The sequence below is a fragment of the Neomonachus schauinslandi genome, chromosome 1 (genome assembly GCF_002201575.2).
Source record: "Neomonachus schauinslandi chromosome 1, ASM220157v2, whole genome shotgun sequence".
In the NCBI taxonomy this organism is placed as follows: domain Eukaryota; kingdom Metazoa; phylum Chordata; class Mammalia; order Carnivora; family Phocidae; genus Neomonachus; species Neomonachus schauinslandi.
The window spans coordinates 96,468,681-96,494,505 of record NC_058403.1 but is presented as its reverse complement, the minus strand read 5'-3'; positions in this window follow the sequence as shown (position 1 = coordinate 96,494,505).

Genomic DNA, 25,825 nt, shown 5'->3' with positions numbered 1-25,825 from the left:
ATTCAGCTTGGCAAATGTTTGACTCTTTTTCTTTTTCTTTTGATTTTGGCTCATTTGACTTTTTTGTATGTCCAACATTCCTTTGATACACATACATAAGCTAGATAAAGAATTAGGATATGCTAGTTTTTGTCCACTCCTCCACATTTTCTGGGTAAGGCATATTTATGTAGGCATAGTTTTAGCTTGTTTAATATTATTCACATGTGCATTCACAGAACCATAAATTGTATCCTGAAAGGGGTCATGACACCGAACTTATTCCAAATGCCACTTCTTATTTCAGCATCTCAAACTGTGGTATAAATGAAACAGTTTGGATTTCCCACCTGTCATACTTTTTAAAAGCAAAGTAGAAGAGCACATTCTAGTTAATGAGCACAAACTTTAACCAAGTAAGTTCAAGCAATTCACACAGTATTATTCAGCGGCTGCTTCTCAAACCTGTGAGTTCTTTGTTCCTTTAAGTAAAATCTACACTGGCAGGGTATCCAGAACAGAAGTGTTTATCAGAAACTGACGTAAATGTACCATTTACAGCATTAAGTGAAAGGATTTACAAATATTGACTGGCTTCTGATGTGATTATAGTATATTGTCTACAGTTACTTCTAATAACACAGATCATGGAATTATAATTTATCTAACTTTAAGGGTGGGCTAAATTTATAATAAAAGCTTATTATGACTAATATTTAGAATTTTGATTAGGGATAACATATACTTATTGGTTCTTATCTTCTCCTTTTAAACAAATATAATTTGGAGCAGGTCTTAATAAAAGCAGTAGAAATATATGGGACGCCTGGGTGGCTCAGTAGGTTAAGCATCTGCCTTTGGCTCAGGTCATGATCCCAGGGTCCTGGGAAAGAGCCCCACATAGGGCTCCCTGCTCAGCGGGGAGCCTGCTTCTCCCTCTCCCACTCCCCCTGCTTGTGCTCATTCTCTCTCTTTCTCTGTCAAATAAATAAATAAAATCTTAAAAAAAATTTAAAAAGCTGTAGAAACATAATATTAATGAGAAAAATGTCAGATAATTTTTCCCATTAAAAACATTGTTCAAAAAAATTCTATTATGGGGTGCCTGCATGGCTCGGTCAGTTAAGCATCTGACTCTTGATCTCAGTTCAGGTCTTAATCTCAGGGTTGTGAGTTCGGGCCCCATGTTAGGCTCTGCACGGGGTGTGAAGCCTACTTAAAAAAAATATACAAATCTATTTAAGAAATTACTATATCTATCTATCTATCTATCTATCTATCTATCTATCTATCTATCTATCATCTACCTATCTATAGTAGTCACTGTGTCAGTAACTTTTTTTTTACTGAAAGTATTTTATTAATATTAACTTGGTCATTTTCATAACAATCTTTTGAGGTAGACACTATTAGAATCCCATTATTATAGGTGAGGAAACTGAGGCAGAGAGAGGTTAAGTTATTGCCAAAGGACACACAGCTAGTTAGGGATAGAACTAGGATACAAATGCAGGCAAATTGCTTCCAGAGTTTTCATCTTTACCATTAATCTGCACTGTCTTAGTTATTCACACCACTCCCCCAATACTGAGGTGATATTAAAATTAAGAGCAAGAGACAAACAATTTTCTAAGTAGGCTCTATGCTGGGCTTGGACTCACAACCATGAGATCAAGACTGCGCTGAAATCAAGAGTCAGATGCTTAACTGACAGAGCCACCCAGCTGCCCCCAAAATAAACTTAATTTTTAAATAATAGATAAGCAAAATTCTTAGTAGTAAAGTTTTTGAGACTTATATTTTTGTTCTCTCTCCTTATGCATGATTTTTCTACTTCTGGTTAACTCCAAATAACGAATTACTTTTCTGATCAATACTTGCTAATCTATGTCATTATCTCCATTAAAATCTGACTATAATCACCTTTCTTATTCAATATATCCTGAGTAGTTCCAGTCATTTCTTTACTAAGTATTCTTTCTTGTTTCTTCCATACTTTTATCATCTGTATGTATGTGTTGGTTGACTTTATAAGTGAATTTGTGTGAATGCCTGGATGTCAACTCAACTGTTTAGTTAAGAGTGCTGTTGGAAGGCAGGCACTGAATGCAAGGGCCTAGGAGAAGGGTGTGTTCCACAGTCTCATTTAATAATAGCTGGGTTGTGGTAACAGAGAAAAAAAGAAAGTAGTGCTTATTTGCACTGCTATAGGGTTATCTTATAAGTTTTCTTTTCCTCCAGTCAGAAGAAACACAACTTTTCTGTCATCTGCCTGCAGAAGTGGCTTCAGTTTTTCTGGACAGAGTATACAATCACAACAATGTGCCTCAAGAACCCCATGTATATAAACCTACCTTATTTTAGGTACCAGTAAATGGACTCAGTTGATTCATAGCCACACCTCATATTTATCAGTCAACTGCAAGTAGTCAATGGTCAAACAAAATCTTGTAATAATGTAAAAAATGTGTTATATTTTAAGACTGATATTTTTACAAATTTAGACAAAATCTTGATTATTATGTATAAAAAGGATAAATGAGATTAAGGCTCAAAAGGGATTTTCCCAGTATGTCTTCCAAACACAATATTTATTTCAGTGACTTGCATTTGGGAAACAAGTTTTGAAACAAATACTGTTTGAATCAATAAGTAGATGTTTGGATAAGTAAATGAACATTGTATAGCTCAGAAATGGTTTTTGTTGTTACCCATTAGCACTTGTCAATAAAATTACATCTATTGAAAAATATACAGTGTTTTGGGGTAAATGATGCAAGGATAGAATGTTCTTTCTGTATACCACCCTGCCCCACCGCCACCATATTAATTTCTAATTGTTGCTGTGACAAATCACCACAAATTTATTGGATTAAGCAGCACAAAGTATTACCTTTCAGTTCTGGAAGTCAGAAGTCCAAAATGAGTCTTAAAGAGCTAAAATCAAGGTATTAGCAGGACTGATTCCTTCTGGAGACTCTAGGAGACAATCCACTACTTGCTTTTTCTAGTTTCTAGAAGTTGCTGGCACTCCTTAGCTCCTGCCACATCACTCCAATTTCCTTTCTCCTCCTTCCCCCTTATAAAGACACTGTGATTACATTGAGCCCACCTGGATAATCCAACCTAGTGATCTCAAAATACTTAACTTAATCACACGTACAGCACCCCTTGAACAAGTAAGCTAATATATTCAGTTCCAAGAGATTAGAATGTGAGCATCTTTGAGGAGCTATTATTCAGTATATTCCCTTCCCCCACCACAAAATGCTCAAAATATATGTTTTTCCAGCATGCTGGATCATGGATAATTAAATATATTTATGTTTAAAATGATGGTTAAACCATGGATAATTTAATCACTGATAATTAAACAAAAATAAAGGATAATTAAATATATTTCTACCTCAATCAAAGAAAAATCTTCAGGAATCCAGGGTTTCTAACTGGACTTTCCCATATTAATTGTAGGTGTAGACATGATTCACATACCACTGTGCATTTCAGTTCTGCCCCTAACAATATTGTACAAGTTATTAGTTGTAGAGAAATATCAAAGCAAGACTTAGTTAAGTGAAATAAAATAAAATAAAGGTAGTTGGCATGAGAAATGGATAAAAAATAAGAGAAGTGGGGGAATATAGGAAGAAAGACTCTTTTGACAATAGTTTGATATGAAGCAGAATTATGATATGATCCTTCAAGGATATAAAAATATTTGTTGATGTACTACTCAGGAATGTATTTAGGTGCATGTAACAAAAATCTGACAAGGCCTTAAACAAATAACAGTCTCAGTTTCCTTACTTAAAAAGCAATCGGGAAGTGGGAACTTCAGTATTGGCTTGATGGCTCCTTCGATCTCTTCTGCCATACATAGGTGTATCACAGATGGTTGTTCCAACTTCAGATATCATATTTGTGTTTCAGAGGTCAGAAAGAAAGAAAGGAACAAGAGTGTAAATATGTGCTGGTTGCACCTGTCCCTTTTTATGAGGAACATAAAGATTTTCTCTGAAGCTTATACCCATGACTCTTTCACAATGCATTTGCAAGACTTTGTGACATGGCAGTGCCAAGACATCATACAACCTAGGAAGTAGGTGGACACACTACTTGCTCCAAAGTAGGAGATTATATTTTGACTAGGCCACTAACCAGTGTGTGTCAGAGCTTAACAGTATTCTTATGTAACTGTTTTATCATATGCTTCATAACCAAGGCTGGTGGTTCTCAAGAGAAGTTTGGTGGGAGCACCTGGGTGGCTCAGTTGGTTAAGCGACTGCCTTCGGCTCAGGTCATGATCCCGGAGTCCCGGGATCGAGTCCTGCATCGGGCTCCCTGCTCAGCGGGGAGTCTGCTTCTCCCTCTGACCCTCTCCCCTCTCACACTGTTTCTCTCTCTGTCTCGCTCTCTAATAAATAAATTCTATAAAAAAATAAATTAAAAAAAGAGAAGTTTGGTGGGCAGCTTTATTATTTTTTTTAATTATTATTTTTTTTAAGATTTTATTTATTTGACAGAGAGAGAGATAGCGAGAGCAGGAACACAAACAGGGGGAGTGGGAGAGGGAGAAGCAGACTCCCTGCAGAGCAGGGAGCCCGATGCGGGGCTTGATCCCAGGACCCTGGGATCATGACCTGAGCCGAAGGCAGACGCTTAACGACTGAGCCACCCAGGAGCCCCAAGTGGGCAGCATTTTTAAATCACCTTGGCGGCTTGATCAAAATACACATAATCCCAGCTTCTCCATTATAATTATGACATTATGAGATATCCTGTGGGCATAAGGGCATAAACACAGATATTCTGGAAATTCCTTACCTCTTTTTCCCCAACCCCTAACAAAACTATCATACTATACACATACTGAACAATGAACCTCCCACAGCAGTGAACCAAAAGTGTATGTCTCTAATTTGTATACAAAGATTGTCCATGAGAAAATTAAAGAGGGGTAGTTTTTACTCTGTTTTCTACATTTCTGTTTAACTACAAACTAAAGGTGAAAAGTATCTAATTAATGAGATCTAGGAGATACAAACCTAACACGTTCAAAACTAGTAACCCCACATTACTCAATATGAGATGATGACTCTTTTAAACAAAGAAAAATCCTAAATGAAAGACTCAATCATTTAGGAGAGAAATCAGCCTAAAATGATTTACACATCTTTACTGAGAGGATGTTTTGCAGATCATTAATTTCTATCACTTTTATTTCTTCTAATTTAATGTATATAAATATATTTATAAGGGATTATTTATAGCTCTTGTTCAATAAAAAACACAATACAAATGTATTTGTATTTTTTACATACATATTACATATTTACATACAAATGTATGTAAAAAAATGTAACATATTTTTGGCTATACATTTCACCTACAGTATTTTCCTTGAATTAAAAAAAACTTAACATATTTTTTTACCAAAGTTTAGATGTAATATAGCAGGAATTATCTTAAATTCTCCTTCTAATTAACAGAGTAATTTCATGGAGTTTAATATAAAAATAAATCAATGAATAATTTTATTTAATATGATCTGTAAAAATTATGGTGGGTGACAAAGCAAATATTTCTTTTCCCTCAATGAAGCAATTTAAAATATCTTCAATTTATTTTTTCATGAGAACCTATAGAATAGGTAAACTTTTTAGACTTAGTGCTACAGCTTTTCAGTTATATTTTAGTGGCTTATTGAAAAGGGAAAAAGTAAGCAGAAGGAAATAAAAACTGTAAGATTCATAGTGGAGCAAAAACAAATCTGAATTGGAATAATGAACATTTTCATGCCACCAAGAAGATTGTTTCTGTATTTCCATAACTTCTGGCATGGCACTTTTGTATTTTAACAGTCTTGTTATTCATGAATGAGGGATAATCCTTAAGGTCATTAATTTTTATACCAAAAGACATTTAGAAATTCTCATTTATTAGAATTACTGTGTGCGAACAGATAAAATAATGAACTGGAAGGGACACATTACATCATATTAGGACATCACAGGTTTTTAAAAAGTATTTTAGAGTTAAGGTTTCAGAAGTTGACAGTGATCTAGAAAGGGGTCTATTTTGTTTTCTTCATGTATTCTGGTTCTACATTCCTTCTGAGGGTAACTGCTTTTATAACGTCCTCAAGAGGTGGTAGTGTTTGTATTTACATACATGCAACTAGGTTCTAGAGTAAGACTCTATTACCAGATCACAGCTAATTTTAACCAAAACTAGTCAATATGTGTATGTATATATATACACATTAGTTGTGTGTGTGTGTGTGTGTATACACTTTTCATTAGCCTAAGACATGGTCTGGTTAAAGAAAATTGTCCAAAAAAAGATGCTAATAGCAAAATTTAACTAATCATATTGTCTTGCAAGTTGGGAAATGGTGGAGTACTAAATTTGCAATAAAAATTTCAAGCTTCTGGGGTGCCTGGGTGGCTCAGTCGGTTAAGTGTCTGCCTTCAGCTAAGGTCATGATCCCAGGGTCCTGGGATCGAGCCCCGCATCGGGCTCTCTGCTCAGCAGGGAGCCTGCTTCTCCCTCTCCCTTTGCTTGCTACTTCCCCTGCTTGCACTCTCTCTCTCTTTCTCTCTGTTAAATAAATAAATAAAATCTCGAAAAAAAAAAATTCAAGCTTCTGTGGGAACTATTGTTTTCCAGAATTTAATCAGTAGAATTGTTATTAAAAAAAAAAAAAAAACAAAAACCTGCTAGAACTACTGCTGTGTGTTATAATGATATTGCAGACTGTGAAGCTTAACCAAAGGGTCAAGTTTTCTGTTACTCTTATATCCATATGTATCCATATTATTAACCTGCATTTCTAGAAATAGAAAGAGTCTCTTTCCAGCAAACTGGAAGAGTGTGGAAAATTGCATAAATATATTCATTGTAGCAAACCCCCATTATGTAGTTACTTTCCAGGGTTTGATGGTAGTTTAAGTAAGGAGAGATGATGTAGAAATTCTGTGATAGGGTTTAAAGTAATGAGAAATTTCTCACCATATTTTTGCAAATGCCTGTATACCAGAAGTGTTCTAGTCCCCCGACATCAGCTTGATAACAGGGACCAACCATTGTATCTATACAGTATATTAATAAAGGACATCATGTAGAAGCTGAGAATAATTTTCACACATTCTATATTGTTAAGCTTCTTGAGAGAGGAAAAAAATGAAAAGAACTGATTTTGAAATATGACATAGGGAGGCTGAGCCTCCTACTAGAACTCACACAGTCGGGGACCTCTGGCTTTGCTGTTTATTAACAATGATGCTGGTTTACATGACACTTTTATGTAGAAGTAGGAGGCTATTTGAGATTTTAAAATGTGAATTATAGTTCCATTGTACTTCCACTGAATTATGAGCCAGGGAATTAATTAATATTATTGGAGTTGTTCACTCAGAAGCTGATTATATGTTCTCTTTGGTGTGTTAATGAAGTATGGGATTTCTTGTATCTGCAGGATAACTTAAATGTCATTCTGAGAATTTTTTTTCAGGTAAATTGCATATTTCACATTAGTTTGGTAGAAAAAATTCTAACATGAAGATAATGTTATTGACACTAAAAAAACAAGGGAGTATTATAATTTCTTAAATTATTCACAGATTTTGGAAATACAATTAATATTTTGTGTTTAATTTAAGTAACTATAATATAGGGGAAAGGTATAAGGTACATTTTTCAGAACTGAGTATGAGGAGGGATGATTATGCTTAAAAAGTAATAAAAGATCTGAGTATTAGAAACAATAAAACTTGGTCATAGTCTATAGTTTGCAACCAAGTATAGTTCAATAGAAGGACTCAGAGCTGATTTGTACATAATCTAGTAAAATGCCATTCTATTCATCTTTGCCTTGTGCTGTGTTCCCAATGCTACAAACATATAACATTGTTCTCATTCTGATTTATTTTGCTTTTTATACAATCCTATATTGATGATGATAACTACAATCGTGATCGGTATTATTATACCTGGAGTTTTTACTGTGTACCAGAGATTATGCTTAGCTCTTTATATACATGATTTCATTTTATACTCAAACCAAGCCAATGCAATAAACATCATCAGAGTAGTTAATTGGATTAGCTTTAGAATCAGATGCATATGCTGCATTTTCTGCTCTACCAGTCAATAATGAGCTTTGTGATCTTATTTTCTACCTCTATATGTGTTAGTTATCAATAACATGATAGTGATAACATGTACTATTATGACTCTGGTGAGGATTAAATGAGTGCTTTGCACACGATAAGCAATTCATAATTTATAGTTGTTGTTAATTAGCCCCATTTTACAGTTGGGAAAACTAAGGCTTAAATGTATAAAGCAATTTGTCAATATCATATAGCTGCTAAATAGGTTACACAGGATTTAGATCCAGGTCTTCTTTCTGACATCAGAATCACACTTTCAAATACTCTGGCTGTACTGTCTAAAACTCTAATATAATTGTATCAATTATTTTCAATATTTACAATTTTAAAATTTAATATATTATCCATGTAGAAACCTAAACTCTCCATATAAAGAGGCTGAGTGTTTTACCTGAATATGACTAAGTGGGGGGGTATGATGCTTTATGTTGGGCACAGTAAATATTAACCAATATTGTATGTAAATAGATTCAGAAGGTACGATCTTTATATTTTGAGAAATTCCCCTTTGCTAGCACATACTAAATATTTCTTGTTAGAAAGAGGAAATAGCCTTATGAACAGATATACGTATTCCTGCGTATAACTTGAAGAATACAAATTAGCAATTGCAAATTATGGGATGGAAGAAGGCATGACAATTGATATTGATAAGGAAATAGAACAAATAATTACTGGTAGAGTATGGTGACTCTACATGTTTGTTCTTATATTAATTATCAAATGACCCCATAAGTCATTATTATTCCCATATTAGAAGTAATAAAATTGATATTCATCAATGTTGGGGATCTTGCTCAACATCATAGTAATGAAACAAAAGATTAATATAGACCAGAAAATAAAGACTTTTAGTTAGAAACATAAATGTCTGTTACAATTAAACTTGAAGGTCATCTAGAATGGTATTCTAACATCTGGTGACAGTTTTAAATAAACATCTTCCAACTGCATTGTCTGCTGTTTGAGCTAATGCCATTCTCAGCACCAGACCAGTGATTAGCTCTGTTTTAGTATTTATTACTCAGTGACCCAGTTCTTTGATTCAGTATGCATTTCACTTATTTTAGGGTTCAATTCTTATATATTTATCACATTTTCATCATGTTTTTAAAGCAAAATTTGTTCCATTTGGTTAACTTGATCTATTTTGGGGATTGGATAATAAATTACTAAAGACAAAATGAAAACTACTAAGATAGAATCAGTCAAAGCTGGTCTTGGACAAAGTCACTAAATAATAGAAACAGGCCAGGTAGATACATTTGTGCTGGAGAAACCCCATAGGTGAAGCATGATAATATTAGAAGGAGTTTGGGGTATGGGATCATTGTCTCCAACTTCTCAGTGGAAAAGTCATTCGTCAGAAAGGTGCAGGTCAGTTAGCCTCCCCTGAGAATCTCCCTTGGAAGCCAGTCCAATTTGCTCTGGTTGAAAAATGAAATAAAAAAAGTACAGGATTGCAGAAAAAAAGTTTATTCTATTAAATACATTCCTTCAGTTTTGGGAGACAATGTCCATTTTATCCTGAGGACAAAACTATTATTGAAAGAAATGAGGATGTTCATAGCAGCAATGTCCACAATAGCCAAACTGTGGAAGAAGCTGAGATGTCCTTCAAAAGATGAATGGATAAAGAAAATGTGACTCATATATACAATGGAATATTACTCAGCCATCAGAAAGGATGAATACCCACCATTTGTATCAACATGGATAGAACTAGAGGGGATTATGCTAAGTGAAATAAGTAAAGCAGAGAAAGACAATTATCATATGGTTTCACTCATGTGTGGAACATAAGGAATAGCACAGAGGACCACAGGGGAAGGGAGGGAAAACTGAATGGGAAGAAATCAGAGAGGGAGACAAACCATGAGAGACTCTGGACTCCGGGAAACAAACTGAGGGTTGAGGAGGGGAGAGGGGTGGGGGGATAGGTATTAAGGAGGGCGTATGTTGTGATGAGCACTGGTGTTATACAGAACTAATGAATCATTGAACACTACATCAAATATGTTGGCTAACTGAACACAATAAAAATAGTTTTAAAAAAAGAAAGAAATGAGGATGGGAAAGGGAAAATGAGTTTCAGATTAGCTAGGAGGGTAATCAAAACATGAAGTTCACCTCATATTATTTTCTCTAAAGTAGAGATAACAATATAACTTGGTTGTAACCTCCTCTGGAGCTTCCTGGGTGAAATCTGATACCAGCCCATGACAAGGGCATGGGGAGACAAAAGAAAGAGGCAGGCCACAAAAGATTAGTAAGTGGCTGGTTTAATAAGCAAGGGAACTTACACAAGAGGCTTTTCTTGGACTGCCACAAAAAGATAATATCTCTACAGCCTCCTGCTAGATCTCAAAAGTTTAAATAGAGGTCTTAACTGAGTTCAGTCACTCATACCATACTGATGGTCTCAACAATACATCACTGTCTTAAGGTTATATCCTTGGGGAAGCTTCTGAAAGTGGGGGAAAACAAGTGGAGTGCATATTCCCAGGACAGGGGAGGGTGTCAGGAACCTCTGATTGCCAGGGTCCAACTCAGGACTCAACTAGCAGTCATGTCTTCTCAATGATCTCCCCTAACAAATATATTCATCACAGGATTGTCCTAGAGATTAATTCAAATTACATATAGGCTAGTATGTAGCGCATAATAGAAATGGCAATTTTATTTTGTTCTCCTTCTCAAACCCCTCTACACAGAAACAAAATAAGAGCCTCCATTTATGGATTAAGTTAGTTGTATCAAGTTTCCCTCAAGGAATATCAGTTGAACCACAATTTTAAGCATTCTTGTCTTTTGTGATCTTCTGGTTTTACTAATATCTCTTTGCAAAGCCAGGATTCTTGACAGGAACTATGTGTATGCTTTGGGACTAAGAGACTCCAAATTAAAATGTAAATCTCCTTTTCAGTAAAACTTGCAATTTCTGCAGGCAATAAGCAAGCTAATGGCATGCTGACTTTATCCAATATGGTTCAATTTATTGTGTTGCCCACAGATAGTCCTTACCTTGAGGCAACTGGGATCCATTCCCACAAATGAAATGCCTGGGCTGAAGCCTAGGAGAGTGGGGAGAAAGACGACGGGGAATCTTATTTTCTTCTCTATTTCTTTTTTTTTTTTTTTTATTCGAAGTCAGCTGCAAGTGAGTGGATGTAGACTTCAGAGATAACCCACTGACTAAGAAACTTCAGGACCTTCATTGAGGCCATCATTTGGAATAGAGATGACCTGTATTATCAATTAAATAATAAGACAAAGTAGAAAGCAGCTACCCATCTCGATATTGTAAATATAGTCAAATGTTTGCAAGACAGTGGGTAACTTTTAATTAATTTTAAAGGTTGTCAGTATTTGTTTTTGTTTTGAATGTGGTGTAAAATTTCTGATCCCAAGAATCGTAAAAGTATGCATTGTATTGCTTTTCTTTTCTTTCTGTGCCTGTTACATTCTCTTGTTAAACCATTTATATTCTTACAAATCTCAAAACTATTTTTTCAAGAATCTACACTATTTTTTTATTTTTTATTTTTTCTATTTTGGAGAGAGAGAGAAAGACTGTGCAGGTGTGTGTGTCGGGGGGGTAGAGGGAGAGGGACAGGAGAGAATTTTAAGCAGGCTCCACCATGAGCGAGGAGCTTGATGCAGGGCTTGATCTCACAATCCTGAGATCATGACCTGAGCCGAAATCAAGAGTTGAACACTTAACCAACTGAGTCACCCAGGCACCCCTAACTTTTTTTTTTTTAAGATTTGATTTATTTGAGAAAGAGAGAGAGAGCACAAGCAAGGGGAGTAGGAAAGGGAGAAGCAGGCTCCCCGCTGAGCAGGGAGCCTGACACTGGGCTCCATCCCAGGATCCTGAGATCATGACCTGAGCCAAAAGTAGACATTTAACCAACTGAGCCACCCAGGCACCCTGTCCCTAGCTTTCTATTTTTTATATTCACATTATTTCACCAAACCCATGGAATTTGACTTGTGTTTCACTACAGTGTGACATATTTTATATCAATACTCTTTTACTATCAATATTATTTTCTAAGTAATTCATTTAACATATGAATTAATTAGGTGTTTACTGTGCTGGGCATGATAAATACAAAGATGATTGAAACATTAGACCCTACTCTGTAGACTTCATAGTTTAGAGCATCACAATTCAGTAGAAATATATTAAAAGTCACATAGGTAATTTTAAATTTCCCAGGGGTAACTTTTAAAAAGTAAAATAAAATAGTTAAATCAATTTAAATTATATATTACTACATGCAAAATATTATTTCAGAAGGTAATCAACATAAGAATTTACTAATGAGATATTTTATATTCTTTTTTTCATACATATCAATTTGCACTACACACATTTCAAGTGCTCAAAAGTAATATGATTAGTGGCTACTATATTGGTCAGTGCAGGTCCAAAAGATCAATAAAGATATATATAAATGACATAAAGTGTACTTTGAAGGAGTTATTTTGAGGAACGCTAGTGGTATATTATATGGAAGATTTTAAAACTAGTCTATGGTGGAGAGACCCTTCAGTAGAATAAACATGGCTCATAAAAATGTTTTCTTACATAACACGGAAGCAAGATGGCCATTAATTAAATGGAATTAACTTTTAATTATTTAAATTTATTTCCACAGCAGCAAATGCAGAAATGCTGAGTCAGTAAAATGGGTTAAACTAGAGTTGAAAAACCCTGGCTTGTTTCAGAAACTTAACTATGGAGGAGTAAAACAGGCATACTCAGGAGTCACCATAAAAAGAGAAAATTTGGTTTGACAGACTGTAAGGTGCTTGGGAAAATATATCATCTTTAGTAGCCTATTTCCCTTGAGAGAAACCTCTGGATGAAAATGAAATTGAGCCCTACACATGTTCATACTCTATGGTTTCAAGATTCTGTATATTTCCTAAAGAGATAATCTGACGTATAAAGCTCAAGAAATTACTGAAATATTGGAGATAGTTATCAATTCAAATTTTTATATATTAATGTGTAAATATTTCAATGTTAAGTATTTTCAGAATTACTACCTTTATCCAGTTGAAAAACTTGTCTTTGACAAATACTTTTATAGGGTAACATTTGTGAAATAAGTTGTCTATGTATGATTCTTCTGAACGTTCACTAGATGGTTCAAAATCATAGCACTTAAATTTCACTCAATTCTGTTATAGATTATAAATTTATCCAATAAAATCAGATTTGTTTCAACATCAGTACAATTGATATTTTAGAACAGATCATTCTTTTTTGTGAGGAAAAATGTATTTAGTACATAATTGATTATTAAACTTACTCTTTTGTTTTTTTAAATTCATTGCTTCCAAAAGAGCAGGTTTTTTTTTTTTAATAAACGCTATCAACATATAGAATGAAATAAGAATTGCAGATTTATTTCAGCGGCAAATTCCCCATGACACAAATGAAACTTAAGCTTCAAGTTTCTTCAATTGCACCAAACTCTTTGAATGTCCTGGAAGTAGTTCTAGCAATGTATTTACAATTTTTTTTTTTTTAATTGCAAAAGTAGGGTATTTTAACCACCGTATGTTAAAATCTATCTCTGTTTTGATTCCTACTTCTTTTACCAGTTTTTACTCTTGGGAGATGCTAGAGAAGCTACATGCTTTTCTGGAACTAGCAGAATTTTCACTGAAGCACATTTAGTTAAGGTGTACTGAGCTATATTCATATGACTTGGGGTCTCTTTTGTGTATATTTAGTTATTATATATTTTCATGGTGTAGGAATAAAATTATAGAAACTCTGCTGCACACTATTCAGACATACCTGATGTCATGCCATGAAAGTGAAGTGCCAAAAGCCATGTTCCAGCACAAGCAGGACCTGCAGAGCCAAGCATCAGAATAATGTGAGGAGTGGAGAAACAAGATTTGACAAGTAAGGAAACAGAAACTAGTTTATGAAAAAATCTTCCAATCATCAGATGTGTAAAATTCTAAGTGGAGGATTCAGATTTCATTGATGTTACTCATAATGGAAATTCTCTCCAATCAGGACTATAGGAATATACATTTAATATAAAAGTATGCAGCAATAAATGTCACACACACACACACACACACACACACATAGTTACAAAAAATAAAGCCTAACACGACTGTGTTTTAGAGAAAAAAACAGAAGGGACTCTATAAACATCAAGCCTGTCTGTGCATAGAGTTTCATGAATTTTTCATCTCAACACATCAGATCATGCCTTAGTATATCTAATACATCCTTTGTGATGCAGACTGCCTATTCCAGAAAAACAATTTGCCAAAATGCCACCATGTATTATAATGTGGTTTGAAGAAAGAAGTACTCCAATGACAAATCTCCTACATGTATTTGTCAAGAAGTTAATGTAGGTAGCGTAAGATTAATTGATTAAAAAGTTATGCAGCCCAGAACAACATAGTAGAAATTTAAAAATGTATTTGAATTATTCTAGTATATTCTACAATTTGAGATTAACTTTGTATGTTCATTTGTGTGTTCATTCAAAATTGTTGATTACATCATCATCAAAAAAGATTAATGTAAAAGCGCATCACAGTAAATTAATAAATGTGTTACATAATATTACTAGATTTGGGAAGACATTATAATTTGTTTTCTAATATAAAATTTTTTTGTACTTAATTTTGTTTTCATAATATTTTACTTTTCTAGAAGCATCTCCATCGTTTTATAGATTTCTGTTCTCAAAAACCCTAGATCCATTCCCTGATTTTTTTATTTTTATTTTTTTATTTATTATTTTTTTATTTTTTTATTTTTTATTTTTATTTTTTAAAAGATTTTATTTATTTGAGAGAGAGAGAGAGAATGAGCTGGGGGAGAGGCAGCTGGAGAGGGAAAGGCACACTTCCTGCCGAGCAGGGAGCCCGATGAGGAGAACTCGATCCCAGGACCCTGGGATCATGACAAGCAGAAGGGAGATGCTTAACTGACTGAGCCACCCAGGCACCCCCATTCCCTGATTTAAACTACAGAAAATGGCAACCATTTTGGCAAGCAGTTCATAATTCTCTTCCTACAGCTGGGCTGCTCAACCTCCATTTCCCAAGTATTTTATGCCTATTGTATATATCACAAAAAGAAGCATAAACCACTACTTTTCTGAGCAAACCAGGGTGTAGAATCACTCCTTCTAGAAGCATCACCGTAGTCTTGGATTTCTGCCCTTATAAGTTTTCCCATTTTTATAGTCAATATAATAACACCATATATTTTGCAGTGATGTTTTGAGAATTAAATTGGATAAAATTATTTTTACCCCAAATTTCAAATAAATATCATATCTTACTATTATTTTTGTTGTTGCTTTTTTTTCTCTTCATGAGATCTGTTCTCAAAATAATTTAGCATGACCTAACTTCCTACAGTTTTAAATCCTTTGACTCATTTTGTCTTTTATTGCCCTTTATGTACTCCAGAAAAGAATCACTTACGGCATTAAAAATTTCCTTTCTTTTCCGCCAGCATCAGTTCATCAAACAGGAAAATATTTTGCTCTCAGATCCTTTGGTTTGTTGGCTGAATGTCAGGTTATATTAGGGTAAAACTAAATTTAATTGGCAATTTCTTTCAAAACTGTCATTTTTTCTTTGTGATGCAAAAGTCTTTCTCTCTTTCTGAAGTGAATTAATGTGAATTTACCAAGTATGAGGAGAGTTTCTTTTTTTTTCTTTATTGAGTTAAGTGGTTCCCTGAAATGATTCTATGTTGACTTACGAACACTTTATTTTCTTTACGATTTACCCAGGGAAAAGAAACTGAGGGTTGCCCTGGAAATATTTATTTGATAGTTGTTTTTCATTGTTAGGTAGAGGGAATTAGATCTGTATCTCTTTCTCATAGGTATCTTCTTATCAATGTCCTAGCCTTCATTTCAAAAATCCTAGCCTAAGAAGAATTTTAGTTAAGTTCTCAAGTATGTTGCTTCCAATTCCTTTATAACTTCATATGCATAGTATATCAAAGTTAGCCATCTTTCATTAATGGGTACGAATTATTCAGCCACTTCATTCATTTAATACAATGATTAATTAATCATTAATACAATGATTCCCAACTGAACACCAGTATGTCAGACATACTCCAGTGCATCATAAAATAGTATATTCCAGGAAATTAGTCCTTACTTGTTTCTGTTTTCCAGTCCTTTCCTGAATGGGATACTAGACACTTGATTAGCCACGTGCTCTTCACTTTTTCTTCAGTCACTTCAAACTCCAGAGTACTTCTCATATGTTTTTCCATCTTTTCAAAGAGAAAGAATAATGGTGAATCCTAGACAATTTTAAAGTTAATCTTTGGCAGACTCTTGGAATGTGACCACACTTGGGTGGCATAAAATTCCAGTGGATAGTAAAAATTAGGAAAACCTGAGAACAGAACCCAGAAACAATTTGCAGGCATTCAGACAAATGTCGAGAAAAGATATTCAAATTTGTTTTGTTAGGTCAGTCCAGCTGTACAGAAAGGATATGAAAAGAGATACTTTTGTTGAAGCAGGCCAGATGTGGTCAGGCTCAAATCAAAGGACTATGGAGGATTTTCTACCAGGAGGGGAGAACCCAGACAGAGGGAATTTATAAGTTCAGGCCAAAAGGTAACTGTATTTCATCTATTAGGCCTGAATTTAAGGCAAATTCAGTTCTTCATTGGGAACAAAAGTAGAAAAATAAGGATAAGTGCTAATCTGGAGAGTCTGATGGATTTTGTAATCTATAAGGCAAGAACTGAGTCCTGGGAAAGTGACTCTGGGAAAAGAAGTTACTATCAACCCACATACAACCTTCACTCTTGTAACATGTAACGTGCATTATTTTGTATAATACACAAACACACATATACATGTAGCATATTACTACATCCACTTTACCATTTTATAAATTAAATTCATATAAACAAAAGTTAAGTACCATGTAGAAGACCTGAAAGTAAATAAATTTTTTCGTTGAAAAAAGATTTACTATATGTCGTGTTAGATACCGTGTTAGGTACTAATTACTCTAAGGATAGTAATGCATATTCACTGCCTTTAAGAGTTTAAAGTCCATGGGAGACACTGTATAGAAGATATAACTACACATGGAACTAAGAAGAAAGTAGGTTCTTGAGGAACTCCAGATAGCTAATAAATAAATCTTGATTGTTGGAATAGTCAGGAAAGGGTTCTTATAGGAAGTGATTTGAACCTGGATTTTTTGTGAAAACTACTATTACAAAATACAATACATATATCTTTTTACCCCCAAAGTAGAATTTTTGTCAACATGGTATGGTAGATAGTCTTAGCACTCACACCAATATTTGTATTCTGCTTTTTTTCCGGAAATACGGAAGAGTTATACTTCTAATTCCCCCTAAGTTGGGCATAGATATGTGTCTTTATTTAAGCAAGGAAATGTGAAAAGAAATGTGTCACATTTGGAATAAAATATTCAAAACATTTGAAAGCTGGAGTGTGATTCTCTGTGATCTATTTTCCTACTATTACAAATGAGGAATCTCATGATTCTTCAGTAGAGACAAAAGATAGTGGACCTTTGGTTAACACGGATCCTTAGATGTGTGAAGTGGAAATGGATCTCCGTTGGCCCATGCTGCACATGTTGTAAGAACAAGATATAAACCTTTGTCATTGTAAGCCGTAGAACTTTTAGAGTTGGTAGATTCTTCTGCATAAAATAGCCCATTATGGCTGATTCACATGGTTTTCTCCTCTCTTTTTCTATTTCTATTTTTTTCACAGTCATATCAATAGGTACACATTATAAAAATTATATAACAGTGAACTTTCAAAAATTGTGACTGAATGATGCAATATTACAACCTTCCCATAGATGATTATTGTTGAAAGGTTGAAATAAAATTTGGGGAGAGTTTCTGGGGCACCTGGGTGGCTCAGTCGGTTAAGCGTCTGCCTTCAGCTCAGGTCATGATCCCAGGGTCTTGGGATTGAGCCCTATGTTTGGCTCCCTGCTCAATGGGAAGTCTGCTTCTCCCTCTGCCCCCCCCCCCACTTGTGCATGCACTCTCTCTCACTCTCTCTTTTGCTCTGTCTGAAATAAATAAATAATAATCTCTAAATAAAATAAAATAAAATTTGGGGAAAGTTTCATTCTCCTTTCCATGTTAAATAAAGCCCCCTCGTTCCAGTTATTTTCTTGTTTGCTCTACTCAGATGACTATAACTTATAATCACACCAGGTTATGTTTTCACTGAACACAATATTTCAGGAATGTGGTGGCCTGCTGGAGTGTGTTATGGCTCAAATTGTGTCTCCCACAAAAGCTATGTTGGAGTGTTAAAACCTAGTACCTCAGAATGTGACCTTATTTGGAAACAAAGTCTTTACAGAGGTAATAAAGTTAATATGAGGTCATTAGGGGTGGGCCTTAATCCAATATGATTGGCATCCTTATTAAAAGGGAAAATGTGAACAAAGAGATAGACATCTACAGAGGAAATACAGTGTGAAGACATAAGAGGGATGCCTTCTACAAGCCAAAGAATGCCTAAAGCTATCAGAAGCTAGGAGAGGGGCATGAAACAGTTTGTTCCTCACAGCCCTCAGAAAGAATGAGCCCCGCTGACACCCTAGTCTAGGATTTCTAGACTCCAGAACTGTGAGACAATTACTTTCTGTTGTTTAAGTCACCCTGTCTGTGCTGCTTTGTTACCGCCACCCTCCCTGGGAAAGTAATACGTGTCCAGAGAAAATATCCTCAACCCTCTTGTCTGCATAATTTTCAATCTCTTAAGTTTGAGTTAGCATCTATTTTATTTTACTATCTGTTGGAAATTCTTTTACTAACTTCTAAGTATGAAAAAAGAGAAGAAGTTACAAATTATTACCTTGGAATTCACTTTAAATCTTATCAATTAATGTTATGTGTAAATCATAATTAACTTTAAGCTAAAGTATTCTGTCTAAAAAAGATTGTTACTGTTTTAAGAAATAATGCTATACTCTGGAACTAATAAAACTTTTAAAATAAATACTGAATATGGGTTGTGAGTCAGCACATAACTCCTTTATGAATTGTGTCACCAGATTACTTTACATAGGATACATTTTTTAAGGCTTGAACAGTACAAATAACTGATTTTCAATGATGCCATATATCTTTTCTATGCCTGATTAGCTGCTTACATTATTTATAGCTCTAAGTTTGTGATGGAAACATAGGTTAAGAGTCATGAATCTTTATGCCTTAGTTGACAAGGCAACTAATATATCACTAAGCCTCCCCATTCTTGTTAAACTTACTGTAAACCAATAGTGTCAGTCCTGAATTATTTTTGATATTGATTCTATTGATGAACTGCAAAGGTTAAAATTAAAGTATGATTTATGCTGTGATCAAGAGCATGGTGTTAGAGCACCAAGTGATCTGTGCAAATTATAACCATAAATATACTTCAGATTCTGCTTTATAGCTCTGCTATGAAGCTCTATGTTCCCTTTCTTCCTCCCTCAAGGAGATTCCTTAGGATAAGAGTGCTGATAAAAATCAGTGTCTTAGATCCTGATGACTTTGTGAACAAAGCACCTGTTTTTTCCCCACTTTGTTGCTGCATTCAGCTGGAATTTTAGGACTTTGATCGGATGAATTTCAACAATATGATCTGTGCTCTATTACTTGTAGGCAAGTATTATGGATCAGAAAATCACTCACTGTATTTCCCGGTAGTTCAGAAGAGTTTGATATCTCTCTTAGTTAAGGGAATATGTGAGTCACTGAAAGCTTTATTTTTCCACATCTCTAGGCTCAATTTGAAGGCTAGCATATCAATTCTTTCCAGCTTATCTCGTTTAAGCAGGCAAGTTTCAGTGATAGCAAGTTGTCAAGAGACATGTTGGCATAGATGAATTCAAATATGAAAAATAATGATAAACCCACTGGGCCAAGATGGCAGAATATCAAAGGTTGTGTATTAAGTTGGAATTTCTATTGGATTATCTTAAATGTAAATGAGTAAATATCATCAAGCCTGAGGATGTTTGCAGCAGAAGTCTCTGAAATCCCATTACTTCTTCCCAAATATTAGATATGACCTAACTAGCCCATGGGATTGTATTAACAGCTTAATCATTAAATCTCACCAACAGATGAAAGAAATGAGGTTTTCCCTTTAATTTTCTTTTCTGCTTTTTGATCTTGAAGAAGTCAATGAGCAGCATTTCTCTTGGATTAAGTGCTTAATTTGTGTCTATCTACAGGCACTATTTGATCAAAATTTTAAGTTTAAAAAGAGTCACTCTGGATCTATTCATGTTTTGTGTATATTAAAATGTACATGTAAATAAATTTTAATGGTTATAATAAAATCACATGATATAATGGGTCTCCTAATACTTAAGTGGTCAGTTGCTGTGTATAAAAATGATTTGAAAATGAATTATTTTCAATTTGGGGTTTAAATGTATATATGTAACATTAAGAATCCTTTCACAGAGTAGAGTCCTGTCAAAGTTTAACAAACTTTCGGGGCACCAGGGTGGCTCAATTTGTTGAGCAGGTGACTCTTCATTTTGGCTCAGGTCATGACCTCATGGGTCCTGGGACAAAGCTCTGTGTCAGGTGCCATGCTCAGTTGGGAGTCTGCTTGAAAGAGTCTTTCCCTCTGCTCCTCCCCCCACTCCCACACACTCTCTCTCTCTCTCTGAAATAAATAAATCTTTAAAAACATTTTTAAAATAAAGTTTAACAAACTTTCAACAATATGGAAAGACACTTTTTTCCTGACAGGTATTAAAACTTGTTAAATGCAAATAAATTCTGTGGGAAAATGAGTGATAAAAATATTTTTATTCTAAAATATATTGCATTTCAATGACCAATTTTTTGAATTTGTATTTAATAGGGACTTAAAAGGGAGAACAGGTTCTTAGAAAGGGACACCTCATGGGAATATAGTTTTTTCTTCTAGGCCTTGAAGGGGGTAGTGTGTGCTTGTTTTCTTGAAGTAAACAAATTTCCATTTTCCTATAAATGCGTAAGACTCAATTAATGACTATATAAAAATTGTAGTATTATTCCTGCAAAATTTACATTTAGGAGTTTTAATATTATTGTTTTGTGTGACAAAATATTTAAAACTAAATATTTTAAAAATTTACATGTTCATTTCATTTGTCAATCATTTCCCTTGTATTTTCTTATAGGAATGAAGTTATATACAGACAAATAAAGTAGTTCTTTATCATTTGTTTGCTATTATATACCCTAATACATACTCTTCTCAGTAACAATGGCTTACTAAGCAATGCCAATCAAACCAATAATGTGCGTTGTCAGGGCACATCCTCCCCTTTCCTGACAGAATGGACATACGTTTTCTAGATAAATCCCATACTGCTTACCCTCCTTCCTCACTGGAATCACTGGTCTATGAGACAGACATATTTATGTGTGTGAATATACATATATATAAGCTTTCGTGTAAGATAAAATGACTACTTTTTCAAAATGTGTTATATTTAAAATGTGTTATAATTTTTGAAAGAAAAGTTGTTTCCTTATATTACAGATGTTTCAGTGAAGTTATTTAATTTTAACAGCAACATTTACTAATTTTTAAGTATTTCTCTAGCTGCTAGAGATATAAACATAAAAAAGACACTACCCCATTCCTTTTATTTAAGAGATAGTATGGATCACCGAATTTTCCATTTGCTTTTCTATTTTTCCGAGTCATAAAATTATGACTAATTTTATCCAGTGAGCCTTGAGCATAAGTGGTATGTGCCACTTTTATTTCAAATACTTAACCGTTCTTATCAGTTCTGCGTGCTGTTTACTTCAGCTGCCGGTGTGACAAGCAGGATCATGTACTAAGATGATACTGAGCCATAAGATTGAAATGGTCTGAAAACTTGAGTCACTACCTGAAAGGTAAGTGCCCTGGAGAGACTTCAGGCCCTGTGTCAAGCCACTGAAATAGTGTGCTTGTTACTGCAGCATAACTTGTCATTCCATTCTAACAGATATGATCCAAATTACTTTAATTATAAGAAAAAGAAACCCAAATGGAATTAACATAAGCAAAATACATGAAAAGTATTGTAATGATACCGAGTTACCTCATCTGAATGGTGTATCATCTCAATTAGTAAATGTAAGGATACAGACAGGCTTACAGAGAACTGGAAACAGTATTTTGGACACCTCAAGGAAGAGTTTGATCTCTAATCTCTGCTACTCTGTATAGTGATATTATTCATTTCCTGGCCAACAGGCTACCTTTACATGGAAGTAAATATGGTTCTGGGACCTCCAAAATCCTAAACATGCAGTGTCTGCCACTTAGCAAAGAAAAAGAAAAAAGAAAAAAGAAAAAAAAAAATATATATATATACACACATATATGTATATCCAAAAGAAGACACTGTTTTGGTTACTTTTGTTCAGTTGAACATGATGAGACAAATCAATTTGAGTCACTTGAGTGGAGTTCAGTCTGAGTCACAAAACAAACTTTGGTAAGGAAGTTATGGCAGATATATGGACTATGATGGTTCACATTTGAATTCCTTGTTTGAAGTGATAAGGTGGAGCTTCACCAAGAAAAAAATAGTCATGTCTAGGAGTAGGAGTGGTTGGTATTTTTAAAATGTGTATAATTGAATAAATAATTTTAAATTTATCAAAATCTAATTTATATGGTTTGTCCATTCTACAAATATTTATGGAGATTCTATTATATGCCAGATACTGTTGTGGGTATTGAGCATAAAGTAATACACAAAACAAATAAGTTCTATACCTTCATTGTGTTTATTTTTTTAAAGATTTATTTATTTATTTGAGAGAGAGCATGCGAGTGGGGGAGGAAGAGCAGAGGGAGAGAAGTAGACTCCCTGCTGAGTGAGGAGCCCCACCCTGGGCTCAGTCTCAGGACCCTGAGATCATGACCTGAGCTGAAACCAAGAGTCTGAAACTTAACTGACTGAGCCACCCAGGGGCCCCTCCCTCATTGTGTTTATATTCCAAATTCTTGCCTTGAATTTTCCTTTGGAATTAAATACGAAGAAAAAAAGAATAATCAAGATATGGTCAGTTCCCATGGTGCTGAAAATAATCCTTAGATAATTAATATTTAAATAAAACTATTATGTAAACGAAAATAAACTTGCTTTATCAAATATCTGTGCTTCTAAGCATTAGGAAAAAGAAACAGGCAAATAATCCAAGCATTGAGAATAAGTGAAAGTGTGAAGGTTAAGATTTAATGTAGCTTCTCAATGTATAGTAATTTTAGCACATTTATAAGTTAGGTTTCTGTGAGGAAAGCAGAGTTACTATGAGTAAGATGAGTACTGGTGATGTATTATGACAATTGTACCTTACACAGATGTGGGAAGACCTGGTAGAGGACATATAGGAGGGTCAGGAAAAGAGTTAACAATTACCTGACTGAAGCACTGGAATGGGTAGACAGGTAAGACTCTCAGGGAAATCCGAGACAGTTGTTGTTTCTTGCCCCTGCAGGGAATTTACAAAAGGGAGCTTGTAGAAAGATCTATGGGAAGCTGTTGGCTCTGTATATCTACTGCTTCTGTGGATCTGCATTCAAGTGTCCAGTGATAAACCTGGGGACACTGTTGTAGAACAGATTCAATAATTGGAAAGACAACAATTGGAAATACATGAAATAGTGTGACCTGCCAGGTACTCTGTGGGTCTGTCACCATATCTGGTTATGATAACCTTCCAATAATAATGGCTGTTACTTCATTTCACCCTCAGAATCTTCTGTGTTTATGTTGGCCAATTATAACTCAGAAACATAAAGGGAAACAGATTTTGGGGAACACAGTTCTTGGTTGTGTCTATGTTGATATAGAAAAATAAGGCACAGTAAGGAATTAGAGTAGTGTTAGATTTCCCATAATAGCAATTAATGGAAAATAACTGATTAAATAAAATATAGTACATTGAAGTGTCTCCAAAATGTCCTCCATTTTATTGAGAAATGTAATTTCATTTTATTTGAAAATGGATTAAACTGAACTTCAAATGTATATAAAATGTTTACATAAAATAGTTCAAATAATATTTGTATATTTAATCCTGTTATTGAGGTTTCATTACTGAACATCTGAGTAAGTTATGTGTTACTGACATTTGGAATCATCAGTGTATCTGGGATTTCCCTTCTGACTGCTTATTTAGGAAATTACTTTAGGCAGAGCACATCTTAGTCTTAGATATCAGAAATCCAAATCATATTTGTTTAAATACAAAGGAGGGGTTATTTATTTACAAAATGAAAGTTCAAAAGGAAGCCTTCAGATACAGATAGATAAAAGTACCTACATGTATCAGAAAGCTGTTTTTCTCTTTCAGTGCTCCAATTTTCTCTGTGTTGGTTTCATTATTAGCCAAACTCTATTCACATGATAGACTAAAGAAATTGGTCAAGAGCTCTTCAAACGTTTCATTCTAACATCAACCACTTGAGAGTATCTCTCTCCCCATAGTTCAAACGAAGCTTCAAGTGATGGTGCTCATTAGCTTACCTTGCCATATTCCCATCTCCAAAACAATCACTGTGGTTGGGGATGCAGTAATTATTAGCCTGGCCTAAATCATATGCCCATTTCTACAGAGGTAGGAAAGATTCATTCACATGCAAGCATCTTAAATGGTTTACTAAAAAGAAATAGAGCTAATGTTGCTAGAACTAAGAGGTATGGATTGTGGAAAGGTGTTATGGGTTGAATTTTGTCCCTTCCAAAATTCATGCATTGAAGTCCTGAGAATGTGTCTTTATTTGGGAACAGAATCATTGCAGATGTGAATAAAGTTAAGATGAGATAATTAGGTTGGGCATTAATCTATTATGACTGGAGTTCATATTTTTTAAATTTATTTATTTATTTGAGAGAGCAAGCAAGAGAGAGAAAGCATGAGCAAGGGGAGGGGCAGAGGGAGAGGAACAAGCAGACTCCTCACTGAGCAGGAGCCCAACACAGGGCTCGATCCCAGGATCCTGGGATCATGACCTGAGCTGAATGCAGACTCTTAACTGACCAAGCCACCCAGGCACCACTTCACTAGAGTCCTTTTTAAAAAGAGGAAATTATGACATGAAGATATTGATACAAGGGGAGTGTAATGTGATGATAAACTCACAGAGTAGGCTGATTCTTCTACAGGCTAAGCCAAGGAGTGCCAAAGATTCCCAGAAAACCACCAAAAGCCAGGTGAGAGGCATGGAACAGATTATCTTTCATAGCTCTTGGAAGGAACCAACTATTGCTTACAACTTTATCTTCAATTTCTGGCTTCCATGTCTTTGAGACAATAAATTTCTGTTGTTTAAGCCATCCAATTGGTCATACTTTGTTACAGCAGCCCTAGGCAAAACCAATAATGGTCCATTACATAGCTATTCTAGATGAGCATTCTTAGATATATGCTGGTATTTACCATAATATGCCAAGAGTCTAAGAACTTTTTTAGGCGCTTTTTTAACTTTTAAATTCCAAATTGAGATACTAAATGTTCAAATCTATTTTCCTAGTAGCCTACAACTGTTGATCCCCATTGATAGAAGTCTTTGTGTCTTATTAATATTATCATGTCCCCCAGAGTGTAATAGAATTCCTTGCAT